This window comes from Cavia porcellus, unplaced genomic scaffold (assembly GCF_034190915.1).
Source record: "Cavia porcellus strain 051 isolate PalLab524CR breed Dunkin Hartley unplaced genomic scaffold, mCavPor4.1 scaffold_32, whole genome shotgun sequence".
NCBI classification, from domain to species: domain Eukaryota; kingdom Metazoa; phylum Chordata; class Mammalia; order Rodentia; family Caviidae; genus Cavia; species Cavia porcellus.
In genome coordinates, this window is record NW_026947515.1 from 32,691,959 (window position 1) to 32,701,413 (window position 9,455).

General features: G+C 48.7%; 1 long non-coding RNA gene across 1 annotated transcript; it reads right to left on the reverse strand.

Annotated features, from left to right (window-relative positions):
* Positions 1-3,015: 3,015 nt before the first annotated feature.
* Positions 3,016-5,929, reverse strand: LOC134474339 (uncharacterized). Its single transcript, XR_010045123.1, has 2 exons — positions 5,714-5,929; positions 3,016-4,237 (listed from the first exon to the last, which is right to left on the reverse strand). It is a non-coding gene; the product is annotated as an uncharacterized LOC134474339 (long non-coding RNA).
* Between the last annotated feature and the right edge of the window lie 3,526 nt (positions 5,930-9,455).

A 9,455-nucleotide genomic window follows, 5' to 3' on the forward strand; every position in this document is an offset into this window, starting at 1 on the left:
TCAATAGTAGGAGTGAGAAAAACATCACGCGGTGGTCTGACTCGCAGGGTCTGAATTAGGATAGGCTGGGAGTGTCAATGTAGGATGGAGAAAAGCAACACGGGCTGGTGAGCATGTGCAGGTCAGGAAACATGCAGTGTCAATGTATGATAGGTTTCTGAAAATCATCGCAGGGTGTGCGCATTGTAATGGTTTCTAACTGGCCATTCACTAGTAGGAGTGAGAAAAACATCACGACATGGTGTGAATCGGAGGGTCTGAAATAGGATAGGCAGTGAGTGGCAATGTAGGATGGAGAAAAGCACCACGGGGTTGTCAGCATGGCCGTGTGGTCAGCATGGGGAGGTTAGGAAACATGCAGTGGCAACGTACGATAGGTTTCGGAAAAAAATCGCAGGGTAGTGTGCATTTTAAGGGTTTCTAATAGGCCATTCAGTAGTAGGAGTGAGAAAAACATCACGCGGTTGTGTGAATCAGAGGGTCTGAATTAGGATAGGCAATGAGTGGCAATATTGGATGGAGAAAAGCACCACGTGGTGGTCAGCATGCGGAGGTCAGGAAACATGCAGAGGCAATATAGGATATGTTTCTCAAAAACATCGCGGTGTGGTGCACATTGTAATGGTTTCTAACAGGCCATTCACTAGTAGGAGTGAGAAAAACATCACGGGGTGGTGTGAAGCAGAGTGTCTGAATTAGGACAGGCAGTGAGTGGCAATGTAGGATGGAGAAAAGCACCACTGGGTGGTCTGCATGGCGGGGTGTTCAGCATGGGAAGGTCAGGAAACATGCAGTGGCAATGTAGGATAGATTTCTGAAAAACATCGTGGGGTGGTGCACGTTCTAAGGGTTTCTAAAGGCAATTCACTAGTAGGAGTGAGAAAAACATCACCGGGTGGTGTGAATTGGAGGGTGTCAATTAGAATATGCTGGGAGTTACAATGTAGTATGGATAAAAGCAACACGGGCTAGTGAGCATGGGGAGGTCAGGAAACATGCAGTGGCAATGTAGGATAAGTTGCTGAAAAACATCGCGGTTTGGTGCGCACTGTAAGGCTTTCTAACAGGCCATTCACTAGTAGGAGTGAGAAAAACATCACGGGGTGCTGTGAATCAGTGGGTCTGAATTAGGATAGGCAGGGACTGGCAATGCAGGATAGAGAAAAGCACCTCGGGGTGTTCAGCATGGGGTGGTCAGGAAACATGCAGTGGCAATGTAGGATAGGTTTCTGAAAAACAACACGGGGTGGTGCGCATTGAAATGGTTTGTAAGAGGCCATTTGCTAGTAGGAATGAGAAATAAACATCAGAGCGTGGTATGAATCAGAGGGTGTGGATTAGCATAGGCAATGAGTGGCAATGTAGCATGGATAAAACCACCACGTGTTGTTCAGCATGGAGAGGTCAGGAAACATGCAGTGGCAATTTAGGATAGTTTTCTGAAAAACATCACGGGGTGGTGCAGATTGTAAGCGTTTCTAACAGGCCATTCACTAGTAGGAGTGAGAAAAACATCACGGGGTGGTGTGCATCGCAGTGTCTGAATTAGGATAGGCAGTGAGTTGCACTGTAGGATGGAGAAAAGTACCACGGGGTGGTAGCATGGGGAGGTCAGCAAACATGCAGTGTCAATGTATGATAGGTTTCTGAAAAACATCGCGGGGTGGTGCGCATTGTAATGGTTTCTAACAGGCCATTCACTAGTAGGAGTGAGAAAAATATCACAGGGTGGTGTGACTCGCAGTGTATGAATTAGGATAGGCTGGGAGTGTCAATGTAGTATGGAGAAAAGCAACACGGGATGGTGAGCATGGGGAGGTCAGGAAACATGCAGGGGCAATGTAGGATAGGTTTCTGAAAAACATCGCGGGGTGGGGCGCATTGTAAGGTTTTCTAACAGGCCATTCACTAGTAGGAGTAAGAAAAACATCACAGGGTGGTGTGCATCTTAGGGTCTGAATTAGGATTGGCAGTCAATGACACTGTAGGATGGAGAAAAGTACCACGGTGTGGTAGCATGGGGAGGTCAGGAAACATGCAGTGTCAATGTATGATAGGTTTATGAAAAACATCTTGGGGTGGTGCGCATTGTAATGGTTTCTAACAGGCCATTCACTAGTAGGAGTGAGAAAAACATCACGGGGTGGTATGAATCGTAGGGTCTGAATTAGAATATGCAATGAGTGGCAATGTAGCATGGAGAAAAGCACCGGGTTTTCAGCATGGGGAGGTCAGGAAACATGTATTGTCAATGTATGATAGGTTTCTGGAAAACATCACGGGGTGGTGTGCATTGTAATGGTTTGTAACAGGCCATTCACTAGTAGGAGTGAGAAAAACATCATGGCATGGTGTTAATAGGAGTGTCTGAAATAGGATAGGCAGTGAGTGGCAATGTAGAATAGGGAAAAGCACCACGGGGTGGTCAACATGGTGGGGTGGTCCACATGTGGATGTCAGGAAACATGCAGTGGCAATATAGGATAGGTTTCTGAAAAACATCTCGGCGTGGTGGGCATTGTAAGGGTTTATAACAGGCCATCCACTAGTAGGATTGAGAAAAACATTACGGGTTGGTGTGACTCGCAGGGTTTGAATTAGAGTAGGCTGGGAGTGTCAATGTAGTATGGAGAAAAGCAACACGGCCTGGTGAGCATGGGGAGGTTAGGAAACATGCACTGGCATTGTAGGATAGGTTTCTGAAAAACATCGCGGGGTGGTGCGCACTGTAATGTTTTCTAACAGGCCATTCACTAGTAGGAGTGAGAAAAAAATCAGGGCGTGCTGTGAATCAGAGGGTCTGAATTAGGATAGGCAGGGACTGGCAATGCAGGATAGAGAAAAGCACCTCGGGGTGGTCAGCATGCGGTGGTCAGGAAACATGCAGTGGGAATGTAGGATAGGTTTCTGAAAAACAATGCGGGTTGGTGCGCATTGTAAGGGCTTCTAAGAGGCCATTTACTAGTAGGAATGTGACCGGAGCCGCGGGAGACAGGAGACCAAACTCGAGCAGGATCAGCTCTCAAACTTTATTACGTACAGCGAACCGGACCTGACAAGGTCCGCCACCCTCGGTGTTGATTCCTCTTCCGCCGTTGGGGGCAGGAACAACCTCTTATAAGGGGAAGCAGTATCCAATCACAGAGAAGCGCGCCTAACAAGCTGATAGGCTAGCGTCACGGGTAACTGGGCAGATATGACAATTTGGCGGGCTTGTTCAGGCCGGGAAGAACCCGGAAGCAGGAAATGGGCGCCATCATAGGCGGCTTCCCACATCTCCCCCTTTTTTATTTATTAAAATAGGATGGTCTGTGGGTCCCTCCAAGGTGTCTATGACCTTGTTGCTGTTAGACACCTAGGAGTTGGCCTACCTTGTAGGCCGAGGCATGAGAGAATGTAGATGTCTATACCCTGCTGTGCATCACCCTGTTTTGTGCATATCCTTGCGCCAGGACCATGCTAAGGTGAGTGGTTCATTTTTTCGCAGGGCCAGGCTTTTGTGAACCGAACCTGGATGCATATAGACATTCATTCCTGCCTTCCCCCCAACCTTTGGGGCGGATGGCACTGCAGTACCCTTGGTCTCGCATCTCAATGCCAATAATTTGACTCCGGGAGGGACTCCTGGCCTTATAGGCCATGTATATCTGAGTGGAGCCTGTCTTAGGTTGACCGGGAGGGCTTTTCCCGTCTTACCCGTCATTGGCTTGCCCACTCAGCTCTTATAGCTGATGTTCTGCAATGTGAAGGAGATATGCGGCGGCCTGCTGGCCTGATGGGCCACCTGCTGCCATTTGCATGGCTGCCATAGCTGTGATCTTAGCCTGCTGCTGAGTTTGTATGAGGCGATCTAACAAGCATTTAATAACCACAAGCCCTACTAGGATAGCCATGGCAATTAGCATAATCAAGGACTGTTTGATTGATGGTGTAAACCCTGGGTGAGGCGGGCGAGGCCGCCGAAAAAGGTGCCAATGTGGGCGGGTGGTGCCAAGGACCCCAAAGATATTGTGGTGGTTCTGTGGAATCTGAGCATAATAGGAACCCACAGAATAGAAAAAGCTCCAAACCAGACATTTTAGTTTGTAGATGGTCTCGGGCACTGAGCGTCGGTCCCAGAAGGGTCGAGTTGACTTGTGTCCGCGGGCTTATCCTCCTGTGCTTTATCAGGAACTGGTGGGGAGTTTACTGCTCGCGTCAATCTTTCCGGGACCCACAGCGGTTCGCAGCCTGGTTCCTGTGGGAAGAAACAAACCGCACCTCGGGTCCAGCTAACCACTGGATCCGGGCCCATCCATTGTCCTGTAAGGACATCTTTCCATCTCACCAGCCCTTTGTCGGCCGGGGACGGGTTATTGTGCTCCATGGCAGGGGAATGATTATTGTGATTAAGGTTTAAAAAATTTATGGTAAAGAGTGCCAATGATATTCTTCCTTTGGGCGTTAGGCCGTGGCCACCCAATTCACGGCACAGGCGTGTCCACTCTTCTAAGGACCTATTTTTGTTAGTTCTTAGGACATCACGGCACTCCTTAGTGCACTGTTCAAAAATCAATTGTTTTATGAGAGGGTGAGCCGCCTCAGCATCTGGAAAAATCCTGTTAGCGGCCTCAAGCATGCGGGCCACAAAGTCTGAAAATGGCTCTCCCTGCCCTTGTATAATTTTTGTAAGGTGACCCATATGTTCTCCCTTTCCAGCCAGTCATCTCCAGGCCTGGAGGCCACAGCGGCTAATTTGTTCATAAACCTGGCGAGGGTATTGAGTTTGATCTTCCTCAAAGGCTCCTCGCCCTAATAGCATATCCCTGTTCCACTCTCTCTGGTTATTTTCCCTGTTGGCTGCCGCCTGCTCTACACAGAATTCCTCATTCCAGGACTTCCAATCTAAATATTGTCCGGGGGAGAGGCAGGCGCATGCCAGCTGGGTCCAATCTCCAGGAGTTAAAAGCAGACCTGCCAATGCCTCTAAAAGCGCCATGGTAAATGGTGCATTGGGCCCATAAGCTGAAACTGCGTCCTTGATAGCTTTAAGTTGTTTACTTTCTAAGGGCTCATAATATCCTCCTCCTCCCCTGCCTCCTACTTGTACCGGGAATGCATGGAGACCGGAACACTCAAAGGGAAGCCGCGACCATACCCTCTGGTGGAAGGAACGTCCTCCTCCCTCCCCAGATGGGGGCGCAGAAGGCAACCCAGGAAGTAGCTCTCCCTCTAACCAGGGCGGTGCCATAGGTTGTGGTGGCAGCCCAGGGAACAACTCCTCTTCCGGCCACGGCGGTGCAGTGGGGCCTGGCGCCCTGAAGGGAGCGACCATGGGTCGCGAACTTGCCAAAGGGCGGAAGGGCTTAAGCTCTTCCCTTAAGGCGGAGTAGCTCGGGCAGGGTGGTGTCTTCCCGAGCCCTAAGTTCCTCTTTTAACGGTGTAGGAGGGTCATGCTTAGCAAAGACGACCTCCTCTTCTGAGCCTTCCAAATCCGAATCAGAATTAGAGCCCTGAGGGTCCTCCGGAGACCCACAATCGGCAGTGGTTCCGGGCTCCTCTGAGCATTCCAATCGAGCTCTATCAAAAGCCTGTCGGGCTGTATTAGCGAAGCGAAAGCAAAACAGATGCAAAGGGAAAAGAAAAGAAAAAAAAAAAAAAACCCAGCGTCCACTCGTGTGGCGCTCAAAATCTGTTAGGTGCGTCCACCCAACCCAGGTGACCCAGTATTCACCTGTCCCGGGAACCGCTGTATCTCACGTAGCTGATCAGGGTGAAGAGAAGAGGCGCTCGCGGCCTTCCGTTGTTATTGGGCCAGGTCCTCCGTCGTACCGCAGGCGACAGCAATCGCACCTCCCGGCCGAAGAGGCACGTCGCTGAGTCTTTTACCTTTTTCCCCGTATGGGCGGCCACCAGATGACCGGAGCCACGGGAGACAGGAGACCAAACTCGAGCAGGATCAGCTCTTAAACTTTATTACGTACAGCGAACTGGACCTGACAAGGTCCGCCAGCCTCGGTGTTGATTCCTCTTCCACCGTTGGGGGCAGGAACAACCTCTTATAAGGGGAAGCAGTATCCAATCACAGAGAAGCGCGCCTAACAAGCTGATAGGCTAGCGTCATGGGTAACTGGGCAGATATGACAATTTGGCGGGCTTGTTCAGGCCGGGAAGAACCCGGAAGCAGGAAATGGGCGCCATCATAGGCGGCTTCCCACAGGAATGAGAAAAACATCACAGGGTGGTATGAATCGGAGGGTGTGAATTAGCATAGGCAATGAGTGGCAATGTAGCATGGAGAAACCACCACGTGGTGTTCAGCATGGAGAGGTCAGAAAACATGCAGTGGCAATGTAGGATAGGTATCTGAAAAACATCACGGGGTGGTGCGAATTGTAAGCGTTTCTAACAGGCCATTCAATAGTAGGAGTGAGAAAAACATCACACGGTGGTCTGATTCGGAGGGTTTGAATTAGGGTAGGAAGGGAATGGCAATGCAGGATGGAGAAAAGCAACACGGGCTGGTGAGCATGTGCAGGTCAGGAAACATGCAGTGTCAATGTTTGATAGGTGTCTGAAAATCATCGCAGTGTGGTGCGCATTGTAATGGTTTCTAACAGGCCATTCACTAGTAGGAGTGAGAAAAACATCACGGCATGGTGTGAATCGGAGGGTCGAAATAGGATACCAGTTAGTGGCAATGTAGGATGGAGAAAAGCACCACGGGGTGGTCAGCATGCCCGGGTGGTCAGCATGGGGATGTCAGGAAACATGCATTGGCAATGTAGGATAGGTTTCTGAAAAAAAATCGCAGGGTAGTGCGCATTGTAAGTGTTTCTAACAGGCCATTAACTAGTAGGAGTCAGAAAAACATCACGCGGTGGTGTGAATCGGAGGGTCTGAATTAGTGTAGGCAGGGAATGGCAATGTAGGTTGGACAAAAGCACCACGGGTTGGTCATCATGGGGAGGTCAGGAAACAAGCAGTCCTATGTAGGATAGATTTCTAAAAAATATCGCGATGTTGTTAGAATCGTAAGGGTTTTTAACAAGCCAATCACTAGTAGTAGTGAGAAAAACATCATGGGGAGGTGTGAATCGGAGGGTCTGAATTAGGATAGGCAATGAGTGTCAATGTAGGAAGGAGAAAGCACCAAGGAATGGTCAGCATGGAAACATCAGGAAACATGCAGTGGCAATGTAGGATAGGTTTCTGAAAAACATTGTGGAATGGTGTGCATTGTAAGGGTTTCTAACAGGTCATTCACTAAAGGAGTGAGAAAAATATCACGTGGTGGTATGAATCAGATGTCTGAAATGGGATAGGCCGTGAGTGGAAATATAGGATGGAAAAAAGCACCAAGGGGTGGTCAGCATTGGCAATTCAGGAAACAAGCATTGGCAATGTAGGATAGGTTTCTGAGAAACATCGCAAGCTGTTGCGAATTGTAAGCGTTTCTAGCAGGCCATTCACTAGTAGGAGTGAGAAAAACATCACGGGGTGGTGTGAATGGGAGGGTCTGAATTAGGATAGGCAGTGAGTGGCAATGTGGGATGGAGAAATTCACAAAGGGGTGGTCAGCATTGGGAGGTCAGGAAACATGCAGTGGAAATGTAGGATAGGTTTCTGAAAAACATCGTGGGGGGAGTGCATTGTGAGGTTTTCAAACATGCCATTCATAAGTAGGAGCGAGAAAAACATGACGGGGTGGTGTGCATCGAAGGGTCTGAATTGCGATAGGCAGTGAATGGCACTGTATGATGGAGAAAAGCACCATGGGGTGGGCAGCATGTGGAGGTCAGGAAACATGCAGTGGCAATATAGGATAGGTTTCTGAAAAACATCGCGGGGTGGTGAGCATTGTAATGGTTTCTAATAGGCGATTCAGTAGTAGGAGTGAAAAAAACATCACCGGGTTGTGTGAATCAGATGGTCTGAATTAGGATAGGCAATGAGAGGCAATGTTAGATGGAGAAAAGCACCACGTGGTGGTCAGCATGGGGAGGTCAGGAAACATGCAGTGACAATGTAGGATATGTTTCTCAAAAACATCGTGGTGTGGTGCACATTGTAAGGATTTCTAACAGGCCATTCACTTGTAGGAGTGAAAAAACATCACGGGGTGGTGTGAATCAGAGTGTCTGAATTAGGATAGGCAGTGAGTGGCAATGTAGGATGGAGAAAAGCACAACTGGGTGATCAGCATTGTAGGTAGTTCAGCATGTGGAAGTCAGGAAAAATGCAGTGGCAACGTAGGATAGGTTTATGAATAACATCAAGGAATGGTGTGCATTGAAATGGTTTCTAACAGGCCATTCACTAGTAGGAGTGAGTAAAACAAAACGGGGTGGTGTGAATTGGAGGGTCTGAATTAGGATAGGCACTGAGTGGCAATTTAGGATTGAGATAAGCACCAAGGGGTGGTCAGCATGGGCAGGTCAGGAAACATGCAGTGGTAAAGGAGGATAGGTTTCTGAAAAACATTGCAGAGTGGTGTGCATTGTAAGGGTATCTAACATGCCATTCACTAGTAGTAATGAGAAAAATATCACGAGGTGGTGTGAATCGGAGGGTCCGAAATAGGATAGGCCATGTGTGGCAATGTAGGATGGAGAAAAGTACCAAGGGATGGTCAGCATGAGAAGGTCAGGAAACATGCAGTGGCAATGTAGGATAGGTTTCTGAAAAACATCGCGGAGTGCTGTGCATTGTAAGGGTTTCTGACAGGCCATTCACTAGTAGGAGTAAGAAAAACATCACCGGGTGGTGTGAATCGGAGGGTCTGAATTAGCACAGGCAGTGAGTGGCAATGTAGGATAGAGAGGAGCACCACGGGGTGAGCAGCATTGCGGGGTGTCCGCATGGGGAGGTCAAGAAACATGCAGTGGCAGTGTAGGATAGATTTCTGAAAATCATCACGGGGTGGTGCACATTGTAAGGGTTCCTAACAGGCCATTCACTAGTAGGAGTGAGAAAAATATCACGGGGTGGTATGAATCGGAGTGTCTGAATTAGGATATGCAATGAGAGGCAATGTAGCATGGAGAAAAGCACCACGGGGTTTTCAGCAGGGGTAATCAGGAAACATGCAGTGGCAATGTAAGATAGGTTTCTGAAAAACATCACGGGGTGGTTCGCACTGTAATTGTTTCTAAAGGCCATTCACTAGTAGGAGTGAGAAAAACATCACGGGGTGGTGTGAATCATAGGGTCTGAATTAGGATAGGCAGTGAGTGGCAATGTAGGATGGAGAAAAGCACAACAGGGTGGTCAGCATGGCGGGGTGGTCTGCATTCGGAGATCAGGAAACATGCAGTGCCAATGTAGGAAAGGTTTCTGAAAAACAATGCAGGGTAGTGCGCATTGTAAAGGTTTCTAACAGGCCATTCACTAGTAGCAGAGAGAAAAACATCACGGGGTGGTGTGAATCAGAGGGTCTGAATTAGGATAGGCAGAGAGTGGCAATGTAGGATGGA